The sequence below is a fragment of the Bufo gargarizans genome, chromosome 10 (assembly GCF_014858855.1).
Source record: "Bufo gargarizans isolate SCDJY-AF-19 chromosome 10, ASM1485885v1, whole genome shotgun sequence".
Lineage (NCBI taxonomy): Eukaryota > Metazoa > Chordata > Amphibia > Anura > Bufonidae > Bufo > Bufo gargarizans.
The window spans coordinates 70,938,908-70,952,352 of NC_058089.1; positions in this window are offsets into that span (position 1 = coordinate 70,938,908).

A 13,445-nucleotide genomic window follows, 5' to 3' on the forward strand; every position below is an offset into this window, starting at 1 on the left:
CAAAAATTGCTTTTTTTACACTGTTTTTATTTTTATTTTTTTACGGTATTCACCTGAAGGGTTAGGTCATGGGATATTTTTATAGAGCAAGTTATTACGGATGTTGCGATACCTAATATGTATACTTTTTATTTATTTATGTAAGTTTTACACAATGATTTCATTTTTGAAGCAAAAAAAAAAGTCATGTTTTAGTGTCTCCATATTCTGAGAGCCATAGTTTTTTCAGTTTTTGGGTGATTATCTTAGTTAGGGTCTCATTTTTTGCGGGATGAGATGACGGTTTTATTGGCACTATTTTGGAGTGCATATGACTTTTTGATTGCTTGCTATTACACTTTTTGTGATGTAAGGTGAAAATTGTTTATTTAACACAGTTTTTATTTTTTATTTTTTACGGTGTTTGTCTGAGGGGTTAGGTCATGTGATATTTTTATAAAGCCGGTCAATACGAACGTGGCGATACCAAATATTTATACTTTTTTTTATTTATGCAAGTTTTACACAATAACAGCTTTTTTAAAACAAAAAAAAATATGTTTTAGTGTCTCCGTATTCTGAGCCATATTTTTTTTTATTTTTTGGGTGATTATCTCAGGTAGGGTCTCATTTTTTCCGGGATGAGGTGACGGTTAGATTGGTACTATTTTGGTGGGCAAACGCCTTTTTGATCGCTTGCTGTTGTACTTTTTGTGATGTAAGGTAACAAAAAATTGTTTATTTAGCACAGTTTTTATTTTTTATTTTTTACGCTGTTCATCTGAGAGGTTAGTTTGTGGGATATGTTTATAGAGCCGGTCCCCCCTTAGCCGCATGGGGACCCGATGGCACCGCCGGATCACCACCGCAACAGCAGGTAAAGCCGCAAACCGCAGGTCTGAATTGACCTGCGGTTTGCGGCGATCACCGATACGGGGGGGGGGGGGTCACGGGACTTCCCCGGCGTTGTGACAGGATGCCCGCTGATTGCTTTCAGCGAGCATCCTGTTCCTATTATCCCCTGCCGCACCGCAATGTAAATTTAAACTTAGGACGTACGGGTACCAGTACGTCCTAAGTCCTTGAGGGGTTAAACTTGAATTTAACACTTGCAGATCAGATCAGATTTTTTGACAAAAAAGTGTGTTTTTAAAACCCCAGAAAATGATGGGTGTATTTCTAGCTTAAATTGCACACAGACTAATCCAGATGTTGTAGATTGCCCAAAAAGTTTTTTTGGGTAACAAAATATGAAAGCTGTATATATTTAGCGTGAATTTAACACCAGCAGATCTTGAAAATGCAGGGTTTTTTTACAAAAAAAGTGTTTTTTAAACCCCAGAAAATGATGGGTGTATTTCTAGCTTAAATTGCACACTGAATTATCCAGATGTTGTAGATTGCCCAAAAAAATTGTGATTTGCAATGTCCCAATAGCTCATATGCAGTGCTGGTGCACTGAGCTTGAATAAAATGGCTGCCACCCCTGCCCTCCTAACTAACAGAATTATAAAAGTTATTTTTTGGGGGTCAATGGGCTCGAGGCAGGGTAAAACTATTGTGCCCTGCACCCACACAACTATTTCTAGGTAGATCACAGAGTTAGATTCTCTCCTATTCTCTCCCTGAAATCACAAGTCCAGCAGCATCCTCTCCCTACACTTGTAACAGCAGAGTGACGTGCGGCGCTACGTGACTCAAGCTTATATAGAGCCTGGGTCACATGCTGCTCTGGCCAATCACAGCCATGCCTTTAGTAGGCATGGCTGTGATGGCTTCTAAGGTCAGACAGTTAACCGCTTGTTGATTGGCTGCTTTGCAGCCTTTCAGAAAGCGCCAAGAAAGCGCCGAACACTGAACCCGAACTTTTAAGGAAATGTTCGGGTCCGGGGTCCAGAAATTCTAAAGTTCGGTACGAACCCGAACTTTACAGTTCGGGTTTGCTCAACCCTACTACCTATCATTTACCTGCACTTATAAATAGTTTTTTCAGTGTTTTTTTTCACAATGAGGTTTTTCCTTATGCTATCCCTAGCTCATTCTCACATCTGTTTCTGCACTTAGAATGCTGGACAATGTCTGATTCTAAGATGGCCACAGTATTTATAGTGCTGTGACATCACAGGGCTGGCTGGCTGCTAATTGGATGCATGCATGTCAGTCTGGGTGATCCCGCCTTCCCTTACTTCCTTTTTCCATGTCCTCACACATGCAGCAGCCATTTTAGGAAAAATGCAATTTGCTACCACAAAGCGTGAGGAAATTTGCATTTGTTACAAATCGAATTTTTCCTGAAATTCAGATCGAATTCCACTTTGTCAGCTTCAATTTGCTTATGTCTAGTTGTTTGCAATCTTTTATACATAAGAATTTCTATTAATTTTTATCCCGTTATTGAGGTGAAATTGTGGTCTGATACTACATATTTTGGGGTGTTCACGTTCTTTTATACATACATAAATACGTTACTCCTTGATTGTTTAATTGAGGTTAAATTACAGCCGGACACTACAGATTTTGGGGTGTTCATGTTCTTTTATACATACGTACATCAATTCATCCTTGATTCTGGGTTGAAATTGCGACCTGATACTACAGATTTTAGGGTGCTCACATTCTTTTATACATAATTCAATCCATTAATTGTTAATTGTATAATTGGGGCGAACTTGCAGCTTGATACTACAGATTTTGGGGTGTTCGCGTTCTTTTATAGCCGAGTAGATAAGTGCCTTGCTTCTAATGCAGAAGATTGTGAGTTTGAATCCCGGCAGAAACCTTTCTGAAATAAGGGCTAAATTAGATTTAAATACAATGGGGTGTCCCCAAGCACTGACTCCATATATGGACATAGCTTTATATGAAGTCAGAGCAGGGACTCCTAAGCTGCGGACTCACACTTAGGGATTCCCTCTCTGTACAGCGATCTTCTGCATAGAAATAGAGGCTAAATTAGATTTAAATACACTGACCCCAACATTGCGCTTGAGCACAAGCATGCTCACTCAACACTAGTGGAGAGTCCTAAGCTGTTATTACTTCTCCAAAAAGGCTGTACCAGTCCTGCACATGTATGTTAAACAGAAGGTGGGTCAGTCCTTGAGCCTGTCGGTGTCTGCTAAAGTTCACGGAAGCATCGACGAGTTGAGTGGACACTATGGTCAAGGTCAATATATGTCCTTTACGGCCCACTGGGTAACATAGTAACATAGTTTATAAGGCTGAAAAAATACATCTCTCCAGCTGGTTCAGCCTGTTATCCTGCAAGTTGATCCAGAGGAAGGCAAAAAAATAAAAACTGTGATGTAGAATCCCTTCTCAACTCCAATTAGGCAATCAGAATAACTCCCTGGATCAACAACTTATCTCTAGTAACTATAACCTGTAATATTATTACCCTACAGAAATACATCCGGGCCCCTCTATAACTCTTTTAGTGAATTCACCATCACCAACTCCTCAGGAGAGTTCCATAGTCTCAATGCTCTTACAGTAAAGAAACCTCTTCTATGTTTGTGTACCCATTCCAGTTATTACTTTAGTTGCCCTTCTCTGAACCCTCTCCAGCTCTGCTATGTCTGCCTTGTTTACAGGAGCCCAGAATTGTACACAGCCTTTGAATCCAGAGGACAAAAAGCAGGCCGTTTTGAGAGCTCCATTTATACAAGCAGGAAAATAACGCGGGTTTGTCAGAGTTTGCGTGTTTGATTTTAAGTGTGTGTTTGTTTTAAGTTTGTGACTTTAGATTAAGTGACTTGAGATTCAGAGACTTTAGTGGGGGACTGCAGTAAATCAGTTTCTTATCACTGCATTATATTGTATTTTTCTCTTGTCTTGTGTAACCCTCATTTAGTATGCGTTCCATTATTGACAGCACAGTCCAGTGCACATCTTGTCGAATGTATGCAGTCCTGGAACAGCCGTTTGAGGGTGCATATCTTTGTTCAAAATGTGAGCAAATTGCCCGTTTGGAATCGCACATCGAGTATCTAAACGGGCGAGTTTCAACACTGAGAGGCGTTGAGAATTTGGAAAAGAGTTTGTGTAGTGTCCCACTAGGTAAAGGTGGGCACTGCACAGGTTAATGTGTTGCATTGCATTAAATGTCACGTTCATGTTTTTCCCTGTACTATCTGGGTGTCAGGCCTGTCAGGGTGTAGTTTAGCCTCCCAGACGTTAGAGGGAGCTGGAGAGCCCTAGTTACATATAGGAAGGCCCAGACCGGGAAGTGTTAGTTCATTCCAGGGGACTAGAGGAGTCAGCTCGTCCACCTGAAGCTCCTGAGGCTAGGATCAGCTCAGTAGAGACACCCCAGTTGAAGGATCCAGCCTCCTGGGAGAAACTTACAGTTATCTACCTGATAAGAGGAGGCGTCCCAGGGTAAATGAAGTGACCCTGATAGGCAGAAGATCTTAGGAATCATAGCAAGCAGTATAATACCTGAGGAAGGAGGTAACCAAGGATATAAGCCACCCTTTTAGGCATCCGGGCCTTGGGAGTTATCAAGCCAGAGTGGGAGTTCTATAAAGGACAGTGTACAGTGATTCTAGGAAAAGTACAACCTGCTGCTGAGTGCTTGTGGAATTTACCCTCAGTGTAACTTGCATGACTATTGCCTGCCATATTTGTGAATAAGCCCCTTTTGTGGAACTGTGATACAGAGACTGTGCTACACCTGCTGTACAAAGTTGGATTGTCCAGTAAAGTTTACGTTTAGTTCACTGCATACTTGTGTACCTTCGTCATTCCAACCACCAACCGGCGTGCCACCGGCCAAAGGCACTGGCGTCACGAATACCACAGGGACCTTGCCCCAGGCACACAAAATACCTGTAACATCCAGGGCACCTCAACTACCATCCGGCCTGGTCCCTATCTACAGAGCGTGCCCCAGAGGAACTGTGTCCACCTCTCCTTCACTGCCACGCGCCTGCCCAGGGCTTTTCAAATATAGTGAGTACCCTCGATTGCCCATAACTGTGACATCACTTCGTCATACCCTGCAGGTCTGGCGTGTTGCATAAATTTGGCGTCACGAACAGGATTCGAATATTCCTGCGCCATAGCGGATTAAAAAACCGTGTGCTGAAAATCGTCTTAAAGTGACATGCCCCAATTGTTTTATTGAAAATTACTGGGCCAAAGTGAACTGTAATAATTGCGGTGTGAAGATTGCATTGTATGGACTATTTTCTGCCGATTTGAGTCACCGCTTGCTGTCAGTGAATAGACAGCCATATTGCCCATTTAACCTGATCGGATTACAAGTGCGCCTCGTGGAGCTGTTTGGCGCGAAAAAGAGGACTTTGGCGCGAAAAGAATCAGGCGGAGCCATCGCCCAACCAACCAGGAAGAAGAACCCCGCCTACCTGAGTCCCGGAGCTGCGCGAGGCCGCGCCCACCTGCTGACGCGGTACACAGGACGTCCCGACACCCGGAGCTGCGCCTCTCGCGAGACTTGGAGCGAGCACCACCGGAGTGAGTACCAACTTTAAAAAAAAATAAATAAAAATTTTTTACCGGCTTCTCCGCTTACCTGTCCGGAAGCTCCCCGACCCCTGCCAAGGCACCGGAGGGATCCCCGCTAGTCGTGAAAGACTTGTCTGAAAAAAAAAGGGTAAAAGCTACTGCCATAGCCGCTCCGGTCCGCTCCGCTACATTTAAAGGGCCATACCCACCTAGCAACGTCATGTCCGCGGTCGAGGAAATCGCACAGGCAGCCCCAGTCGTGCCTGCTGAAGCACCCGCAGCCGACTCTGGGCCCCCTGCCGCCGCGGCACCGCCAAGCCTGATGCCGCTAACCATGCCGTACTATTTCGGGGCCCCCTGGTTCCCACGTTATTCAGGGGAAGCCCACAAGTTAAAAGACTTTAGGGAACAGATACTGGCTCTGTTCCGGCTTTATCCCATCAATGCTGAGCAGCAAATGGAGATCCTCTTAGCTCAGTTAGAAGGGGCCGCCCGCAGGGAAGTAATGTCATGGCCCCGTTCTGAGAAAAATAGCCTGGAACAGATCTTTGAACATTTGGGCACCACATTTGAAGCCAGAACGGTGTCAGAAGTTAAAATGCGGTTCTTCAGCAGAAAGCAGCAGCCTGGAGAGTCGCTCCGTGATTTTGCCCTGTCCTTACAGGAGACGCTGAGAGCTGTAGTCCAAGTGGATCCTAAAGAAGCTGAGGACCAGGACCGGACTCTTAGAGAACAATTCATTGCAGGCATAAGTACTGAACATTTAAAGGGCCAGCTGCGGATGTTGTCAGCTCAACACCCTCACTGTACATTCTTGGATTTTAAAGAATTGGCCATCAGCATACTGGGCCAGCAACCTTCCCTGAACCCCAGGCTTGTCAGCCAAAGACTATTAATGTGGGGTCTGCAGGAGTCAGTCAAGCCACCCAAGCTCCAGTCACGGATGTAGTGGCAGCATTAATGGAGCAAGTGAACTATCTTACTCTAAGTCTAGAGAAGGTGTGCAAAAAGATAGAGGAGTGGGAGAGACCATTGTTACTAGAAGATAAGGATCCTCTTCCTCCCAGGCTCCCACCTGCATATGGAGATGTGTATCCAAAAGAGCCTGATGGGCGACTGAAGTACCGGTCCAGGAGTAGAAAACAGCCTGTCTGCCAGCATTGCAAGAAATATGGACATACCGAATCCATGTGCTGGCAGTTAAACGACTAACCCCTGAGGCAGAGGACCGCCCCTCGGGAGGTAGAACAGAAGGTCCAAAGGATCCAAACTGGATGCCTAAGTATGTCGGGTCCCGTCCGAAAATTAATATATGTATCAACGGGATACCCTTTGAAGCCCTGTTGGACACCGGGTCACAGGTCACCACCATTCAACGGCCTGCCTTTGACAAGTTCTGGGATCCAAGTCTCCTCACCCAGCCACCAGAGTCCTGGCTAGATATTATCGCTAGCAACGGTAAGCCAGTGAAAGTGCATGGGTATTGGGAACCTACTCTTCAGGTGGGAGAAGCCACCCTGCCACAGCAAGGCGTGATTGTGGTACAAGCCGGAGGTAAAGGAGGACACCCCGTGATCTTAGGGACTAATGTTCTTAAAAATTGTTCCTCCGAAGTGCTTGAAGCATTGAACCAAACCATATCATCCGCCTCACCTGCTTCCAGAAGAGTTATTCAGAAAACTATTAGCGTGCTGTGCGCTCAACAAAGGTTCGCCAACAAGAAAGGAGAAATTTGCACTGTCCGGATCCGGGATAACCGGCCGGTGGTTTTGCCTCCAAATTCCCAGATCATCCTGTGGTGCCGTGCTGTATTAGGGATCCAGGGCCAGGACTATCAAGCCCTAGTGGAACCTATTCCTATTAAGGATCATCCTTTCGTACGGACAGCCAAGAGCATGGTGACCGTGTCCCAAGGTAAAGTGCCTGTTCGTTTAATCAACTTTGGTGATCATCCCGTTACCCTCTTTAAACACTGCCCCGTTGCTCAGCTTTTACAGGTGTCTTTCCAGGTTGTGATCCGTCTGCCTGCCGCGGAGGCGTTCCAGACCGCGCAGAACAGCAGCACCCCTACGGCATCCTGGTGGGAAGAACTACATGTGGGGAACGAATCCACCCCAAAGGAGCAAATAGAGGGGGTCCTGAAGCTGGTGAAGGAGCACCACCAGGCTTTCAGCAAACACTCCACAGACTATGGAGAGGTCAGTGTGATCAAACATACCATACCCACTGGCTCTCACCCTCCTATTAAGGAGAGGCACAGACCCATACCACCTACTACCTATCAGTCTGTGAAAGAGATGATACAAGAGATGAAAGACTCTAATATAATCCGGGACAGCCATAGTCCCTGGGCCGCGCCCCTAGTACTTGTTCGAAAAAAAGATGGCGGCATAAGGTTCTGCGTGGATTACAGGAAAATTAATCAAATCACCCACAAGGATGCATATCCATTGCCACGCATTGAGGAGTCCTTGACTGCCCTGGGGTCATCAGCCTATTTCTCCACCTTGGACTTAACCAGCGGGTACTGGCAGGTACCCATGGCCCCAGAAGATCGAGAAAAGACTGCTTTCACTACACCTATGGGCCTGTTTGAATTTAATTATATGCCATTTGGACTGTGTAATGCTCCAGGAACGTTCCAGAGGCTGATGGAACGTTGTTTAAGCCATAGGAATTTTGAGACGGTGCTATTATACCTGGATGACGTCATTATATACTCCAAGACGTATGAGGACCATCTAAAGCACCTGGGTGAGGTGTTTCAAGTTCTTTCTAAATATGGCCTCAAAATCAAGCCATCCAAGTGCCACCTGCTGAAACCAGCCGTCAGATATCTCGGGCACATTGTCAGTGCCGAAGGAGTACAGCCTGACCCTGACAAACTTGCTGCTGTCCGTAACTGGCCTACTCCTACGACCGTGAAAGAGGTGAGAAGCTTTCTCAGTTTTGCAGGGTACTATAGGCGATTCATCCCGCATTTCGCACAAATTGCGGATCCCATCCAGGAACTCTTGAGGGGGCATCCAAAAAAGAGCCCAAAGACTCCTATTCCTGTTGAATGGAATGAAGAGCGGGAAATTGCTTTCCAACTCCTAAAGAAGAAGTTGACTGAACCCCCTGTTCTGGGTTACCCAGATTATCAGAAGCCATTCCACCTCTACACAGATGCCAGTAAAAGAGGCCTGGGGGCCGTGTTGGCTCAAGTGCAAGATAACAAAGAAAGGGTAATTGCCTATGCCAGCAGATCCCTGAAGGGAGCTGAGAAGAACGACCAGAATTACAGTTCTTTCAAGCTGGAGTTTCTTGCCTTAGTGTGGGCTGTGACCGAAAAGTTTAAGGACTATCTCGCTGCCACACCGTTTGTTGCCTTCACAGATAATAATCCCCTGGCACATCTGAATACAGCCAAATTAGGGGCACTGGAGCAAAGATGGGCCTCCCGCCTGGCCAACTATGATTTCACTGTAAAGTACCGGGCAGGCCGCTCCAATGATAACGCTGATGCTCTGTCACGACTCCCCACTACAGAAGCCCCAGATGAACCGAAAGATGCCTGGGAAGAGGTGGAGATGCCAGCGTTTTATAACAAATTAACCCAGCAGGATAATATGCGTACTGAAGATTCCCCTGCTGCTGATCCTTCCTCATCAGATGGTCCTGAGTCCAGAGGCGATCAAGAAAGATGGATTAAGCTCCAGTCCGAAAGTAGAGTCCTCGGTGAACTGCTCGACTTCCTTACCAGTGGAAAAGTCCCTGAGAGGATCCGCAGGAAGAGTGCAGACCCAGAGCTAGTGAGACTGTGGAGACATCGCCATCAACTATTCCTTCAAAAGGGCCTGTTGCTCAGAAGGAGTCTGGATCCAGTGTCCTATGATAGAGTGTATCAAATTCTCCTGCCACGTCGGGACGCCAGCCTGGTGCTGGATATGTACCACAACCAGTCCGGACACTTCGGTGTGCAAAAGACTGAGGCCACCATTCGCAGAAGATTCTATTGGATCGGGATGAGAGAAGATATCGAGAAATGGTGCCGAGAATGCACTGCCTGTGCTGTGGGGCGAACTGAACGCCATGACCAGAGGGCGCCTCTCCATCCCATCGTAAGTAAGGCTCCTTTAGAACTTGTTGCCATTGATCATGTAAAGTTAGAGCCGAGTCGCTCAGGGTATACATATGCCATGACTATAATTGATCGCTTCAATAAGTTTGTCGTAGCAGTGCCTGTGAAAGACCTGACAGCAAAGACCACAGCGGAGGCGTTCTGGAAGCATTTCCTGCTGCCCTACGGTTGCCCAGAAAGGATCCTCACCGATCAAGGGTCCGCATTTGAGTCACAGCTGTTCCATGAGATGTGCCTGCTACACAACTGCCAGAAGGTCCGGACCACCGCCTATCATCCGCAAGGTAACGGACTCTGTGAGAAAATGAATAAGACTCTCATTGAAATGCTGAGAGCAGTACCCCCTGAGACGAGGGGAGATTGGCCTACTTTGTTGCCGCAGCTTATGTACACTTACAACAACACCATCCACTGTTCCACCGGTTATACCCCATTCTATTTGATGTTCGGCCGACAAGGGAGATTGCCTGCGGACCACTCCCTAGGGGTACAAGTGCCGGATGAGATCAACCCACTGCCCAAGACTGACTGGGTAGTGGAGCACCAAAGGCGTCTTCTTAATGCTAAGGAGATTGTCCAGGAACGGATGGAGATTGTCCGAGAAAGGCAGCAGAAAGACTTTGACCAGACTGCCCATGCGGGACCCCTGGCTCTGGGAGACAAGGTATGGTTGAAAAACAACCACCGGACCAGCAAGTTGGACAGCAAATGGGAAAGGATTCCCTATCTTATCACTGCCATACCTAATGCTGCGGCCCACATTTACCAGATCTCCAGGGAAGGAAAAGGTCCCCAAGTTGTTCACAGGAACCGTCTCAAGCCCTGTATAGAAGGAGAACCAGCGGCGGAGGAGATGGAACCTGAGCCTACTGAGGAAGAGTTGCCGGCTCCACCTATGGACCCCATGCAGGCTGTGGAGAACTTAATCCATGATAAAGAGCCGCTCCACTGGGCCCTCACGCCTTGGTTGAATCTATTGTTTCCTGCTCCTATTCCTGTTAGCCCTCAGCCTCCTGAAGAAGCTCCAGAGGCAATGGGCTCCTCTGACATTCCTGAAGCCAGGCAGGAAGAATCCCTGCCAGTAAGGAGGTCTACCCGTTCTACCAGGGGGCATCGTCCTGTGAGGTTTGTGGACTACGTTATGGGACCAGGTAGCCCCTCACGGGAAACCCCTGTTTAACCGTTGCAAGCCTGGGTACGGACTCATGTTGTTCTTTGAGCCTCCAAGGACTTATGTTTATCTACATTTTATATGGACTATCCTGGTTTATTGATACGCTGTGCCAGGTCAGCGCCCCTGTTCCTTCACCTTATCCTGAGAGAAGAGAACGACGCCCCTTGTCATCACTCCGTTCAGTGCATTTAATAACTGTTACATTGTTAATGTGGTGAATGTTGCATATGTATGTTTTCTGCTATCTTTCAGGTTTGCCGTTCCAGATGGGCGGACCCTCCATGTTGCGCCGAGGACGGGCAACGTTATAGCGTGGGGGTATGTAGTGTCCCACTAGGTAAAGGTGGGCACTGCACAGGTTAATGTGTTGCATTGCATTAAATGTCACGTGCATGTTTTTCCCTGTACTATCTGGGTGTCAGGCCTGTCAGGGTGTAGTTTAGCCTCCCAGACGTTAGAGGGAGCTGGAGAGCCCTAGTTACATATAGGAAGGCCCAGACAGGGAAGTGTTAGTTCATTCCAGGGGACTAGAGGAGTCAGCTCGTCCACCTGAAGCTCCTGAGGCTAGGATCAGCTCAGTAGAGACACCCCAGTTGAAGGATCCAACCTCCTGGGAGAAACTTACAGTTATCTACCTGATAAGAGGAGGCGTCCCAGGGTAAGTGAAGTGACCCTGATAGGCAGAAGATCTTAGGAATCATAGCAAGCAGTATAATACCTGAGGAAGGAGGTAACCAAGGATATAAGCCACCCTTTTAGGCATCCGGGCCTTGGGAGTTATCAAGCCAGAGTGGGAGTTCTATAAAGGACAGTGTACAGTGATTCTAGGAAAAGTACAACCTGCTGCTGAGTGCTTGTGGAATTTACCCTCAGTGTAACTTGCATGACTATTGCCTGCCATATTTGTGAATAAGCCCCTTTTGTGGAACTGTGATACAGAGACTGTGCTACACCTGCTGTACAAAGTTGGATTGTCCAGTAAAGTTTACGTTTGGTTCACTGCATACTTGTGTACCTTCGTCATTCCAACCACCAACCGGCGTGCCACCGGCCAAAGGCACTGGCGTCACGAATACCACAGGGACCTTGCCCCAGGCACACAAAATACCTGTAACATCCAGGGCACCTCAACTACCATCCGGCCTGGTCCCTATCTACAGAGCGTGCCCCAGAGGAACTGTGTCCACCTCTCCTTCACTGCCACGCGCCTGCCCAGGGCTTTTCAAATATAGTGAGTACCCTCGATTGCCCATAACTGTGACCTCACTTCGTCATACCCTGCAGGTCTGGCGTGTTGCATTTGCTGCTCACTGAGGAAGAACTCTTTAGGGTAGATGTGGGGGAGGGTGATAGCGAGGGGGCTGAGGAAAGTGAGGTACTGTAGGTAGCTGGATAACAGTTAGAAAGCGGGGTAGAGTGCCAGGGAGGCTAGCCCTGATCTGACACACCCCAACAGGTTTGCAAGGTTGGCAGATTAGATGGATGTCAGTTCAGAGAGAGCATTGCTGCAGCCGGACACTTCCTCTGCCAGTCAGGGGAATGTCGGTTCTAGTAAGCAGGGGACCAGGAGAGCATGGCAGGTCAGACAGGTGCTGGTAGTAGGAGATTCAATTATTAGCGGTACAGAGAGGGCGATCTGTTACAAAGACCGGGATCATTGAACGGTGTGTTGTCTTCCTGGCGCTCGAGTTCGACACATTGCGGATCTGGTTGACAGATTACTGGGAGGGGCTGGAGAAGATCCAGTGGTCATGGTACATATCGGAACCAATAACAAAGTTAGAGGTAGGTGGAGCGTCCTTAAAAATTATTTTATAGATTTAGGTCAAAAACTTAATGCAAGGACCTCAAAGGTAGCATTTTCTGAAATACTGCCTATACCACAAGCCAGACAAGAAAGGCAGCGAGAGATTAGGGAGGTTAACAAGTTGGGGGAGAAGATGGCTAGAAGGTTGGAGGAGTGTTTAAACTAGGGACCGGGATGGGGGGTTATTACGTTATAGAAGAGAAAGATAGTGCAGATAATGGGACTGGGTGAGGAATGGAAGGAGGGACTAGAACAGTTCAGAAGGAAAGGTGTAGGGTAAAAAATATACATAAACCTCTTTTTTTTTATTAATTGTAATACAAAAAATTCATATCAAAATTACCTTTGTGGTATTATAAAATCTATAAGTCCATCAATTCTAATTTGTGAGCACAATTAACAATAATTCATACAAATGCCCATAATAATGTGAATATAAAAATTAAAGTGGAGATCTCGCCTGCTGGGGGAGAAAGCAGGAACTCCCCGGCATCCAAAGCTTAGTAAAACAAATGAACGAAGCATCTCATTTAGCATCGAATTATCTATAAAGGGCAGGGATCAAAGGCCCGCAGCCCAGACGGCCACCAGGCAGCGAACGCGCACCGCGTACGCCCTCCCCCAAACATGGGTAAACGCGATCAGCAGGATTGACACTCATGTGACCAATCGCATGCTCAAATACACCTGGCAGAGCAGGCTTGCAGCGATCTTTAATCGCAACATTTCGTAGAACAAAAAAAGGGGGTCCAGCAGTCTTCTATCGCAGTGGTAAAAAACCCACTCATATATTTTACTGCCTCATCCCCGTATAGTTAAATTAAGTGTTAATACCCTGCTCAACTGCCCCTCCCCTGTATTCTCATTGATATCTCATGTGCCACAGGGCTCGA